The sequence below is a fragment of the Trichosurus vulpecula genome, chromosome 1 (assembly GCF_011100635.1).
Source record: "Trichosurus vulpecula isolate mTriVul1 chromosome 1, mTriVul1.pri, whole genome shotgun sequence".
Classification (NCBI taxonomy): domain Eukaryota; kingdom Metazoa; phylum Chordata; class Mammalia; order Diprotodontia; family Phalangeridae; genus Trichosurus; species Trichosurus vulpecula.
Window position 1 is genome coordinate 304,834,123 of NC_050573.1, and position 15,159 is coordinate 304,849,281.

Genomic DNA, 15,159 nt, shown 5'->3' on the forward strand with positions numbered 1-15,159 from the left:
ATTTAATAGTGATGAATGTAAAGTCATGTGCTCATATCAAAAACCCCCAACAAATGCTCAAGTTCAGAATGGAAAATAACATCTCAGCAGCAGTTCAGGGAGAAAAGACTTGAGAAGTTTGGGGGACTGCAAGCACAATGGGAGAAGCAAAAAAGAAAGGAAGAAATTTGAAGTTGTGCTGTACCAATTAACATATGCACAGTCAGGTCCCCTCTCTAGTTTTGTGTCCTTTTCTAAATGCTGCATTTTGAGAGAGAAACTGACAAATAGAAGCATATCATTCTCAAAATCATGTCCTCTGATGAATGGCAAAAGGAACTAGGGATGTGTAACTTGCTTGAGAGCAGAATTGGAGAGAGGGTGGAACATACTATCTGTCTTCAGATCACTGAAGAGATGACATCTGAAAGTAAGATTGGCTCTATTTTGTGTGTCCCCAGAGGGCAGAACTAGAACCATTGAGCAGGAGTTATGAAGAAGCATATTCAGGCTCAATGTAATAAAGAGCTTTCTAACACTTAGGTCATTTAAAAACATAGTACTTGGTAGCATGCCCCATCAACTTCTATATAGCAACAATAACATCACTTTTGGACAAAAAAGGATACCAAATACTTAGCAAAATATTACCTAGTGGCTAACATTATACATCAAAAATTGCTATCTTTCATAAACTAACAGAAGATAAATCCTTTTACTATAAATGTAGACCTCAAAAAGTCCTTGATAATTCAACAAATAAACCATACTGAAACAAGAGCATTATCATAGACAAAACAATTGCCCAAATTACTTTGGATATAACATTGTTCTGTAAAAAATTTAAGAACAGAGTTTTTAATAGATGTTACCATTTTAACTCCTCCCAATTTCTAGACTTCTTGGAATAAAAAGAAGTTTTAAAAATTTAGAGAATTAGCAAATGAAATTAAAGGTACATGTTCCCATTGTCTTGTTTCTATTGGAAATATCCCAAAGAAGCTTTTAATCAGCTTGCAGGGGTTTAGCTGATATCTCAAAATTTTTATTCAATTACAAGTATTTTATCTAACTAGGCAATAGATGCAGAACATTAAGCATAAAATCATAATAGTAGGAATAGTGACTTATCCACAGACAAGTGTGTATCTAACCTCCATTGAAAAATGAGATGAATAATAAAAACAATAACAACCCCCTCAAAGTTCACCCATGTCATGAAGAGAGAGACAGCCGCAAATAAGGAAATGACAGCCAGTGTGATAACATGCAAGGTAGAATCTTTTTACCTTGTGACCTTACAGCAGCAAAGATTTGTTAGGAATCCTAAAATTCCATCAAATTGGGGTTTTATTAATTAGATACTGAGCCGTTGTGAAATAAGCTCTCCTAAAAATGTAAGAAATAGATGGGTGGTCAGAGGGCTGCAAGCTGGCCCTACACAGAACCATTGTGATGATTAGCATCCTGCAGAGGACATCAGGGAAAGTAGTATTCCTTCATGTTCTGCCACCATAAGAATGGAAGGCAAATGGAATAAGCATTTATATAGTGTCTACTATGTTTCAGGTTAAAGGCTAAGTACTTTGAAAATATTTCAGTTGATTTTTACAACAACCCAGAAATATAGGTCTTATTATTATCTCCGTTTTAAAGCAGAAGAAACTAAGGCAAACTGGTTAAATGGTTTGCCAAGAGCCATACATTACTAAGCATTTGAGGCCATATTTAAAATCAGATCTTCATGACTGTTGGCCTAGTGCTCTAGTGACACTAGCTGCTGCAAGAAGACAACAGACATAAGAACAAATCAGAGACATCAATTTTTCCCTCCTGGAAATGGATTGGTACAAATGGTGCTGATCACTAGTGCTGATAAATTGAAAATGAGCATGAAATTGACTGAAGATATGAACACTTTTGCTGTGCACTAGAACTGCACCAAAACAAAACTTAAGTATCTGTTATGTGTCATGCACTGTGCTAAGTGCTGGATTAAGAGAGGAATTAGTTCTAAGCAAAACAAACTCTAACGAAGTATATAAAAATATCTATAGTTCTTTTGGAAGTAAAAAAGAATGGGAATCTGAGGGGGTTCCCATCAACTGGGGAATGGCTCAACAAGCTATGATATATTAACATGATGGAATACTATATTGTACTGTAAGTAATAATGAAGGGGATGTTTAAAGAGAAACCTGGAAAGACTTGTATAAACTGACACAGAGTGAAATGAACAGAATGAGGAGGAAAATGTATACAATGATAAAAATATGGTAAGTACAAACAATTGTAAAATAATTAAAAATGTTGATCAGAGCATACTCTAATGCTAATGGACCAATGATTATCCTAGAGGACCAATGATGAAATGTCCCTCCCACCTTCTGATAGAGAGGTTAAGTTCTCAGAGTGCATACACATATATATATGTGTATATATTTATATGCATATGTGTGTATGTGTATAAATGGCCAATAAGTTTGTTTTGCTGAACTATATATGTTTGTAATAAAGATTTTGATTTTTTTTAATTTTCAGTTGGAGTGGAAGAGTTAAGGAGAGGGAGAGAAAGTAAATTTTTGATGACTTTAAAAATTTAAGTAAAAATAAACAAATTCATAAATCCAGTGGAGGGTGGTAGAGAGGTCTCACTAGGGAAGCCAATGAAAGCTCAGGTAAGTGTGAAAGTCAACAGAAGTAGAAAAAGGAGTAATACCAGGGAAGCTAACACAAGCTTTCATAAACTTTAAGCCAACCAGTGTTATAAATGAGGTGTGAGTCAAAAAACTGTTCAAGCTCCAGTAATGGGGACTTGAAACTTTATCCTAGTCTTGGCATAAGAACAGATTAGCATGACCAGTAGCATCCCCCCTGCAGAGAGAACAGGAACAAACAAATCCTACCAAGATTCCTAGAGGGATTGGCAAAAAAAGTTGATTTAAGAACTGAAGCTAAATATATGAGTAAGTAGAAGAAAACACCAAATACAATGAAGAAAAGTCTTGAGTTACAAAAAGCCAAAGAGAAAAACATAGAAGGAAAAAGTAACCCCAAAACAATCGAAAGCAAACCCTCAGGGAAAAATGGTTTGGACAAAATGACTACAAAAGTGACTGGAAGAAATGAAGCAAGAAATTGTGGGGGAGGGAGTGAAATTATAAATGAAATAACCATTCAGAAAAAAAAAATTAGCTTAAATTGATGAGGACATGGAAGTAACACATGAACTCTTGGACCTCCAGGCTAAAAGAATGCTGCCTGAGAATACAGAAGAGACTTTCAAGTTAGAGGCTGAGGGGTCACTAGGACTAGAGTCAGATACCATCTGCTCTCCAGGCCTTTGGCCATCTGCCTGCCAGCCAGACCTGGTCAGCTTTGTAATGTCAGTCTCTGAAAAGCAGGAAGTGAAGTTTTGTTCTCTACCCTCTGAGCCAGGTGATTTACCTGAGAATACACTATAGCTGCAGTTTCAGAGTCCCCCCTCTATGATGGAGAACTTTTCTCAAGTGGACAAAAACGGCACTTTGAGTGCTGCAGAAACGCCAGCCTTAAGTTACCCTGGAAAAGAATGGGTTGCTAGTGCTGCTATAGGCCCTAAGGAAATGCCAACACAGGAGGAAGGTACAGTTGATGCTACCTAGAACCACACAAAATCTAGTGTTGCCAGTGTTGGAAATGGAGAGGAGAGAACTTTCAGAGATACTTGTAAATAAGTTGTATCGGCTTCTTAGAGCTCTGGTATTTAGAGGGTTCAGGAACTGACTGGTCCTCCATTTTGGAGACACCATGTAATGTTGCACTTAGCATCCTACAATGAATATTGGTTGCAGTTAGAAAATGCACTTCCTTCTCCCTTTCTGAAAAGTACTACATATACCACATCTTCTGTACAGATGTTTTTTTAAAAAAAAGAATAGTTTATTTTCTCTGAATTCTTTTGCCAATTTCTTTTTTCATACTTTGCCATTAAAATGGATTCTATCTAGCTCAAAAAAAAGAAAAAAAAAGAAAAATTAGCTTAGACTGGCAGTGGTGGTAGTGCCTCCCTGAAAATTAGAATGGAGTAAATAGAGCTCAGTGAGAAATATTAAGACAAAGTCAAAATGCTGAAAAACAGAGAGAAGTATATATAGATACATATATATGTATGTATATATATGATATCTACTATAATAATAACTAATCTGAAAAGGTCAAGAAGCATAATTAAACACCTTAAATCCATGATCACACAAAAAAGATGCACACCACTTTAAAAAAATTAAAACTTCCCATATCTATTAGAACCAGAAAGTAAAGTGAAATAGAAAGAATTCACCAATTACCTCCTGGAAGACCAAAATAAAACTATACAGGAATGCCATAGCCAAAATCCAGACATACTGAATCAGAGGGGAAAAAATAATGCCAACCACCAGAAAGAGTTTAAGTACCAAGAAAACACAGTCAGTATCATGCAAGTGTGAGGATTGGGCTATTGCTACACCCTCACTGACAGGACACTGATTGACCAAACTAAACAAATGACTTAGTCAGCCACATTTACAGTTAGGAATACTAAATTAAAAAAACTTATCTAATCCAGGTATGCAGTCAAAAAATTTTGTTAATCACAACATGCTTGTGGTTGATAACAAAGAGAGTAAAAGTTCTCATTCCAGACCACTTCCTGATTGACTTTCACTCACGTCTCCCTCCCACTCAGTCCTGATTAATCTTCCAGGCAACAACAATCAGATATAAGGGTAGAAACCCAAGAGATCTTGCGCGCTTATTGGGTTAAACATTCCTCTCTGTGTTTAAACTATTGTAGGTTGCCTATAAGATTATGGGGTGAAGGAGTCATGTTCTTGTATGCCTGTGAGTAATATATTGCCCAACTCATGACTCTTTGAGTGCTTATGTTCCTTCCTCATCCATAATGACCTCACAATTCCTGATAAGGATGGAGAAGTGTAGCCTATGACATTCCAAAAGTCAAAATGCAAGGTTTACATCCAAGAGTAACTTACTCTGCAAAACCAGGTATGTTTGATTCTTTAAGAAGAAAATGGATTTTTCACAGTAAAGAGGACATTCAAGAATTCTCAAGGAAAAGACCAGAATTGAGAAGAAACTTTGAAATCAAACACTACAGTCCAGAGAACTCTGAAAGACAAACACTTTTGAGCAATTGAAAAGGATCAAGTCATAAAAAAGTGTTTCTGATGGGGGAAGGGGGTTGGTAAGAGGTAAGAATTACAACAAAATCCTAAGATCTTCTATGGTCACAAAAAGTGGTAAATAAAACAACCTCAGAGCCTTTGTGTGGTTTTGTTCTTTTTTAAAAAAAAAATTTATTTTAAGAGAAGAAAGAAAAAGTGGATAAAAATAAATGCTTAGGAAGAAATGAAGCAGAATTGTGAGGAACTATTTCCCACAGATGTAGAGTATGACAAGATTATATAAACATAGAGGAAGGCATGGAGTGGCCCAGGCATTTAATGACCTCACTTTCAATTGAACAGTATAAAATTTGTTGAACACATACACAGAAACATTCATAAACAGAGGCACAGTAGCTAATGAAATAATACTAACACAAAGTACATACACCTAGAATCTAGATGCTGAAAGGAAAAGTTAATCAATTTACAGAGAGGAATAGACAGTAAAATTATAATTGTTGGAGACCTCAACGTGCCTCTTCCAGACATAGACAAATCTAACAAAAAGATAAGAAAGAAATTAAGGGCCAGAGAAGAATTTAAAAGAAGTTGGATATGATAGACTTTTAATGAACAGGAATATGCCTGACACCTACACCCAAAAAAAAGAATGTATGCTTGAGCACAAAAACCTCATAAACAAATGAATTAAAGCATATTAGTCGCCCTTTACTTATCAAAATAAATGCAAATTATAATAAATAAGTGGTCTTTGGAGAAAGGATTCAAACTTGGATGGGAACTAAGTAATTTTATCCCAAAATATTAGTAGCTTGAAAAATAAATCGTTAAAATATATTATTTCATAAAGGCAAACTGCAACAAAACTTTGTGGATGCATCTAAAGCAATTCTGAAGAGATATTTTCTGTCTCTGAGCACTTTCATAAACAAAAGATAAAATCATGTGTGCAAATATTCCTATCTGAAATACAATGAAAAAGATGAGATAGAGATATGATGATCAAACATTTATTAAAATCAATCAATAAGACATTTATTAAGAACCTTGAGATGAGGGCTTTGATATGAAAAGCTTTGAATACCAAACAGGATTTTGTAATTGACCTTGAAGGTAATAGGAAGTTACTGAATTTGACTGAGCGGTAAAGTGAGGCGTAACATGGCTGGGCCTGTGTTCTAGAAAAATCACTTTTGTTGCTGAATGGAGTACAGATTGAAGCAGGGAAACTGGAAGCAAACAGACCCACCAAAAGGATGGTGATGGTGGTAGCAGTGGTGTAAAATGTAATTTACCCTAAGAATTTCCATTAGAATAAAAATTGCTGGGGGGCGGAGCCAAGATGGTGGCTGGTAAACAGGGACTAGAGTGAGCTCCGTACCCGAGTCCCTCCAAAAACCTATAAAAAATGGCTCTGAAACAATTCTACAACGGCAGAACCCACAAAACAGCAGAGGGAAATAGGGCTCCAGCCCAGGACAGCTTGGATGGTCTCTGGGTAAGGTCTATTCCACACGGAGCTGGGAGCTGGGAGCTGGGAGCTGGGAGCTGGGAGCTGGGAACAGAGTGGAACAGAGACCAGCCTGAGTGGCGTGGACCATCCAGACCAGAAGCCGGGCGGAGGGGGTCCTAGCGCCCTGAATATGTAAGCTGCGGCAGTTACCAGACCCCTCAACCCACAAACACCAAAGACTGCGGAGAAGGTTAGTGGGAAAAGCTGCGGGAGTGGAAGGAGTTCACAGTTCCGCTTCCAGCCCCAGGGGCAGTGGAGGTGGGGCAGCTACAGCTGTTGTTACTTCTGGCTCCAGGCCCACCTGGTGGGAGGAATTAAGTGGATCAGAGCAGGGGTGCACAGCCTGCCGAAGATCTAAGCCCAGTCTGGACTGGGGGTTCTTGGGGAAGGAGGAGTGTGGCTCTGACAGAGCTGGCACCTCCCCCCCAAACGTAGAACATAGAAATCGTTAGTCTACAAGCAGTCATACCCCACTGAAAAACTCAAGGGTCAAGTTAGTTGGTTGAGAATAGGGCCAGGCAGCGAAAACGCGCCCAGATTCAGTCTCAGACTTTGGATTCTTCCTTTGGTGACAAAGAAGACCAAAACATACAGCCTAAAGAAGACAACAAAGTCATAGAGCCTACAACAAAAGACTCCAAGAAAAACATAAACTGGCCCCAGGCCATAGAAGAACTCAAAAAGGATTTGGAAAAGCAAGTTAGAGAAGTAGAGGAAAAATTGGGAAGAGAAATGAGAAGGATGCGAGAAAACCATGAAAAATAAGTCAATGACTTGCTAAAGGAGACCCAAAAAAATACTGAAAAATACACTGAAGAAAACAACACCTTAAAAAACAGACTAACTCAAATGGCAAAAGAGCTCCAAAAAGCCAATGAGGAGAAGAATCCCTTGAAAGGCAGAATTAGCCAAATGGAAAAGGAGGTCCAAAAGACCACTGAAGAAAACAGTACCTTAAAAATTAGATTGGAGCAAGTGGAAGCTAGTGACTTTATGAGAAATCAGGATATTATAAAACAGAACCAAAGGAATGAAAAAATGGAAGACAATGTGAAATATCTCCTTGGAAAAACCACTGACCTGGAAAATAGATGCAGGAGAGATAATTTAAAAATTATTGGACTACCTGAAAGCCATGATCAAAAAAAGAGCCTAGATACCATCTTTCAAGAAATTATCAAGGAGAACTGCCCTGATATTCTAGAGCCACAGGGCAAAATAGAAATTGAAAGAATCCATCGATCACCTCCTCAAATAGATCCCAAAAAGAAATCTCCTAGGAATATTGTCGCCAAATTCCAGAGCTCCCAGATCAAGGAGAAAATACTGCAAGCAGCCAGAAAGAAACAATTTGAGTATTGTGGAAACCCAATCAGAATAACCAAAGATCTGGCAGCTTCTACATTAAGAGATCGAAGGGCTTGGAATGCGATATTCCAGAGGTCAATGGAGCTAGGATTAAAACCTAGAATCACCTACCCAGCAAAACTGAGTATCATGTTCCAAGGCAAAATATGGATTTTCAATAAAATAGAGGACTTTCAAGCTTTCTCAGTGAAAAGACCAGAAGTGAATAGAAAATTTGACTTTCAAACACAAGAATCAAGAGAAGCATGAAAAGGTAATCAAGAAACGGAAATTGCAAGGGACTTACTAAAGTTGAACTGTTTTGTTTACATTCCTACATGGAAAGATGATGTGTATGATTCATGAGTCCTCAGTATTAGGGCAGTTGAAGGCAATATGCATATATATATAGATAGACAGATAGATAGATAGATATAGATATATATAGATAGATATAGATATATGTTTATGTATATATATAAGTGAATGTGTATGTATGTATATATCTATGTGTATGTGTATGTATGTATATATATGTGTGTGTGTATATGTATGTGTATATACATATATATGTGTGTGTATATATATATGTATATGTATATATATATATATATGTAAAAGAGAGAGAGCAGACACAGGGTGAGTTGAAGATGAAGGGAAGATATCTAAAAGAAATAAAATGAAATTAAGGGATGAGAGAGCAACATAATGAGAGAGGGAGATAGGGAGAGATAGAATGGGGTGGATTATCTTGCATAAAGGTGGCAAGAGGAAGCAGTTCTGTGGGAGGAGGGGAGAGGGCAGGTGAGGGGGGAATGAGTGAACCTTGCTCTCATCAGATTTGTCCTGAGGGGGAATACCATACATACTCAGTTGGGTATCTTACCCCATAGGAAAGAAGAGGGAGGAAGATAAAAAAAATGAAAGGGGGGGATGATGGAGGGGAAGACAGATGGGGGTGGAGGTAATCAAAACAAACACTTTGGAAAGGGGACAGGGTTAAGGGAGAAATTTCAATAAAGCGGGATGGGTTGGGAATGAGCAAAATGTAGTTAGCCTTTCACAACATGAGTATTGTGGAAGGGTTATACATAATGATACATGTGTGGCCTAGGTTGAATTGCTCGACTTCTTAGGGAGGGTGGGTGGGAAGGGAAGAGGGGAGAGAATTTGGAACTCAAAGTTTTAAAATCAGATGTTCAAAAACAAAAAAAGTTTTTGCATGCAACTAAAAAATAAGATACACAGGCAATGGGGCATAGAAATTTATCTTGCCCTACAAGAAAGGAAGGGAAAAGGGGATGAGAAGGGAGGGGGGTTGATAGAGGGGAGGGCTGACTGGGGAACAAGGCAACCAGAATATAAGCCATCTTGGAGTGGGGGGGAGGGTAGAAATGGGGAGAAAATTTGTAATTCAAACTGTTGTGAAAATCAATGCTGAAAACCAAATATGTTAAATAAATAAATTTAAATTAAAAAAAGAATAAAAATTGCTTGACATTAGACTTGAAGCAAAGTAGTACTTTAAAAAAAAATCAATCAATAAACACTTATTAAGTGCCTACCATTGTACCAAGCATTAAGTTCTAGGGATACGAAGAAAGGCATAAGATATCCGCTGCCCTCAAGGAGTTCATAATCAAATGGGAGAGACAACATATTAAAAAGAAGCTGAAAGGGGGATGGGGAGGTAGAGGGAAGGTTATCTGTCACTCGAGCGTGATAAAGTCATGTAGCCAGATTGGGAAAGGATCTAAAGATGTGTGAGTTTCCAAGTGTATTTCATCTTGCAGAATGAGGAGTTTCTGTAGATGATGAAGTATCAGAAGTGGAAAGTGATGTAGAAAATTCTCTGGGTGCCCTTCTTAAATAGCGGAGGATCTGTGAAGAGATTTCCTATGTCTATCCTCCATTATTTCCCTTTAGAGGGAGAGAAAAGCCCCAGGGACAAGCATCTCTTTTTTATACCTTCTCTCTGTCTCTGAAACACTTTCACATTTAATTCCATCACAATCTACATTCCAGCCAAACTGACTTGCTAGAAATTTACTACATGAAACATTCTATCCCTCACTTCCTCTATTCTTGTATAAGGTGTTAGGTTTTCATAGTCTGTCAGCCATGGATAGCCCATTCTGCTTCTAGTCAACACTAAATGGCAAATGACTTCTGTGCAACCGGAGGAGGGGGAGACCCTAAAGTTGGTGCCAAGGTGACTTCCACTGCGGCTTCTGAAATGGAGGCCAAGGTTGGGGTCAAGCCCCTGGTTCTGGGGAGGAAAGCCCGAAAACAAGGAGTGGGTTCCTGTCATTAAGCTGGGCTGGATAGTCAAGGACATGAAGATCAAGTTTTGGAAGAGACCTATCTTTTCTCCCTTCCTATCAAGGAGTCTGAGATCATACATTTCTTCCTGAATCTTCATTGAAAGATGAGGTTTTGGAGAGGATTCTGGGAAGATGTTGGAGTAGGTTAGAGAATTCCAAGCTCTCAAGATTTCCTCCTACAAAAGAAACAAAAAAGTACCTTATGGTGAACAAAGTGTGGGTAAAAATATAAGAATAGGGGCACAGCAGGTGTTCCAAGCTACATATAGAATAAATTTGAAATAATTAACAGAGGGAAGAGACTAAAATTAAGGGATATAGGAAAAGACTTCTTGTAAAACATTTTATTTGATTTTAATTTGAGAAGATTGGAAGAAAAATCCCAAGACAAAGTTTGGTCTTTGTGAAGACTAAACACCTCCAGGCTAAGGTCCTGAGCTTTGAGAAGCTGCCTCAACACCAGCCACAGGAATTTTTACCCCCTAGATAGTGAGGTGAGTTGAGCATCTGTTGGATGTCTGAGCCAGGGAAGATCAAGGGAACCTCTGCTAACAAAGAACACCAGACGCAGCTGTGCTGCGAAGAGTGTCGGGGCAAGAAGGAAAGAGCATATGCCCAGTGAGTGCAGAAGCAGTGGGGCAGAAAGTCCCTGGCTGTGAACACTTACAGGAGGTCGGAGGTTTGGCTTTGGTTCCAGGCTAGAGAAGAGGACTGAAGATCTGGGAGAAAAGGCATCATCCCTCGTACCCTAGGGCTAGAGGTGATTACAAAAATTAAGCTATTACCACAAAAAATGCACAGGCAAAGGAGAAACAATTTAACCATGCAAAGCTGTTAGGAGAACAGAGAAGACCAGGCTTCATCTTCATAGGAGGATATTGAAGTAAATAAACCCCCTTCTACCCCAAAGAAGAATGTCAAATGGTCACCTGCTGAAAAAGAATTCATAGAAGATCTTTAAAAAAAAAACTTTAAAAATCACATCACAGAGATGGAAGAAAAACTAAAAAAAATAAGAATAATCCAAGAAAAACAAGATCATGAAAGGAAAGTCAACCAATTAGAAAAAGAGATCCAGAATCTTAAGGAGGAAAATGACACCTTGAAAATTAGAATTGGGCAAGGCAAAGCCAGCAAAATTATAATAGATCAAGAAATAATTTAACAAAATATGAATAATAAAAAATAGAAGAGAAAGTGAAACATCTTATAAGAAAAACAACAGATCTGGAGAATAGATCAAGAAGAGAAAACATTAAAAAATCAGATTAAAAAATATTGGTACAATAATACAAGAAATAATTAAATTGTTCTGAAGCATTAGAACAAGAGGCTGGGAGAGTAGAAATTTAAAAATCCATCAATCACTACTTAAAAGAGATACTATGAGGAAAACTCATAGGAATATTATAGTCAAATTCTGAAACCCCCAGCTCAAGGATAAAATATTAAAAGTAACAAGAATAAAATAATCTAAATATGATAGTGCCACAATTAGAATCACACAAGACCTAGCAGAAGAGACATTAAAAGACCACAGGCCTTAGAACACTATATATTTAAGAGCAAAAAAAAAAAAAAAAACTGGGGCTCCAGCCAAAAGTATCATACCCATCAAAGTTAAGTATAATCCTGAATGAAAAAATGGACATTTGATCACCTCTCAGACTTTCAAGACTTTGTTTAAAAAAAATGAACTTAATAGAAGATTTGACATACAAGAGGAAAGAGAAACATAGGGTACTGTAATATCAATTAAGTTGGGACTTTGTTACTGTTTTAAAATGATTAATTAAGTGTCTTTTATTGAGTCTTACTAGGTGCTAAGCCCCAGGCCCAAATCCCTATTAGGTGCTAAGCCTATGTGGGTGTGAATTGGTAACTAAGGTGGGGACCCAGGTGGGGACAATGAAGGGAGGTGCTAACACCAGAGCCAATCGAAGGAGCCTAAGTTCTGGTCACTCAGGTGATGTTTGATAATGTCTGAAACTGTGTAAAAGGGAAGACAGAGCCATTTGCTTAGGGCTCTCACTCTTGGCTATGTGCTGATGTGGAGACTCTGGGCAGCTGTAATTAAGAGCCCTCCAGCTGAACTCAGATGTTGATGCTTTTTGGTAACTATGAATTGTATTTGGTCTGTTAGTAATTTGTTTGTATTTGCTCTGAAGTTCAGGGTGCTGGCTTTTTCCCCTGAACTAAGTGAATGATATTTGTATGTCGGATTAAAGTAAGGTTGTTAACCCCTTAATGTTGCTTTCCTTAGTAAAGCAGATCAAAAGAACCTGGGATTGCAGTGTTCTGTTAGCCGGTTGTCATTGATTTTACACCCCCCACAGCAGCTGCTAGCCAGATTGTTGAAACAGGTACCTACCAAAGACTGATTACAAGGGATTCAATAAGGACAGACCATTTACTTTTTATGTATGTAAAATGTAAAATGTGTGTCTAAGATTCTTGCTAATAATTGGGTAGCTCATAAGAAAGATTGGGATAAACCTGAGCATGATATGAATTGTAGAAATAAAACCATTTAGGAACTGCTGAAAAGAGTAATTATTTCATACTAATGAGGTATGAGAGGAAGAACTAACATAGGGGATTAGATGGGGAGGAGGGCTGGTAATTCTGGTAACTTACTTTCATCAGGAGTAGATTTAAGAAGACACAATACATATATATTTAGAAGAAATAAAATGATAAGGGAATAGGAGGGGGGAAAGGACAAGGGAGGGATCCTTAGGTGAGAGGGTGAGGGAATAGATTAAAGGGGGTGTAGAATGGTGTTTAGATCAATAAAAACAGGAGGATAATGGAGGGAATCTCTATGAGGGGAGGGTGGGCAACAGGTTATAGGAGGCTATAAAAATGTGTTTAGATTTATGGGAATGGGAGGATAGGGGAGGGATCCTTGGAGGGCAGTAGGTAAGTAACAGGAGTAGTAGGTCTTGGGTAGAAGTAAAGTAGAGAAGGCAAGAAGGATAGGAAACAAGAGGTATGCACAAACATAAAAACAAAGATCAGGAGTAGAATTTGTTTGGGAAAGTATATGTCTATATATGTATGTATTTATGTATATGTGTATGTATATATCTATAGCTATAGAAAATCTGTTGTTACATACTTTGAATCCTGCTATGCACCTGGCATGCTTTTTCCCCTTTCTTACTTTGTTTTTAAGTTCCAACATTGTTTTTGTTTCTTTTTTCTATTCTGTGTTTGTGTTCTGGTGTTTGAGTCTAAAATGATTTTTTTTTAAATTTGAAAAAGAAAGATGAGGTTCTGAAGATCATTGCCTGTTCAGGAACAACCTAGAGCTGAACAACTCAACAAGTTTAAGAGTTTTGTGGCCAATGATGACTACAGTGGCCACGTTGGCCTGGGCGTCAAGTGTTCTAAGGAAGTAGCCACAGCTATTTGTGGTGCTATCATTCTGCCCAAGCTGTCCATCACTCCAGTGAGACTTGGTTACTGGGGGAACAAGATTGGCAAGCCTCACACAGTGCCCTAAAAGGTCACTGAACATTGTGGATCAATTCTGGTGCATCTGATCCCTGAGCCTGGAAGTACTGGCATTGCCTCCACTCCTATGCCTAAGAAGCTCCTGATGATGACTGGATACACTTCTGCAAGGGGCTATAATGCCACTCTGGGTAACTTGGCTAAAGCTACCTTTGATGCATCTTCAAAACACAAAGGTATCTAATCCCAGATCTTTGGAAGAAGACTGTGTTCACTAAGTCTCCCTATCAGGAATTCACCAACCATCCTGTGAAGACTCACACTCATGCGTTTGTCCAGAGGACCCAGGCTACTGTTGTGGCAACCACATAATATTTTTTTTTATAAACAAGGAATAAATTGAACTATGCCTACTAGTTGCGAGAAGCAAGATGTGCAAATTTAGAGAATTCACCCCAAATGGAGTAATTGCACTTGACCTGTGGTAGAGCATTCTGGGTTCTGATCAGCCACAGTTGGAGGCAGTGTAGCTTGACTCTAATATAGTGACGTCATTTTGGTCCTCTTGGAGAATGAAAGACCATGACCAACTTTCCTTCCTCTCCTATGCTTCTAAGAATGTCTAGCTTCTTTCAAGTTTTAGCACAATTACTACTTCCTCCATGAGTTCTTCCCTCATATTCTTTGCATTACTCTGCATCTTTTTTTTTAATCATTGTTTGTCTAAACACATTATTCCTCTTCACCAATAAAATGCAAAGTACTTCAGGGCAAGAACTAATGAATTTTTGTCTTTCTGACCCCAGGCCCCATAATATTGCCCAGCACAGAGAAAGCACTTTGTAAATGGTTGTTGAATTGTATTGAATTGAATTGAACTCTCATTTAGTAATGTCTCCCAAGATTCTAGTATTGTTTAAATTGGGTTTTCAATAAATATAAATATTTGATGACACCAGGAGTTTTATTGAACATTAAATAAAAGAACAGAGTGGAAGGAATGCTAAGATACTTCTACTCACTTTTGTATTTGTATTGCCAGATCCTAGCACCTGCCTGCCTCATGCTTAAACATATTTTTTTTCATTTATTCTCAGTCATCAGAAGATTTAGAGCTAGAGAGGCCCTTTGAAATCATTTAGTCCAACTCTCATTTTGGCGCCTCAATTTCCTCACCTATAAAATAGAGATCTTTTTATTATCCTCATTACAGGGTTGCTATGTGGAAAGCACTATGTAAACTGAAAAAAAAAGTATGGGAAATTTTAACTGTTGCTATTTTTACCCCCAAAATAACACAATAACTAGTGAGCAATAATTGACGCAGAGCTTTGCGAGATTATGAGGGGGAAAATGTCATAAAATG

The 15,159-nt window shown here is 37.9% G+C and overlaps 1 pseudogene; it reads left to right on the plus strand.

Moving 5' to 3' along the window:
- Nucleotides 1–3,470: 3,470 nt before the first annotated feature.
- Nucleotides 3,471–14,165, plus strand: LOC118837463 (annotated as a pseudogene).
- The last annotated feature ends 994 nt before the right edge of the window (nt 14,166–15,159 follow it).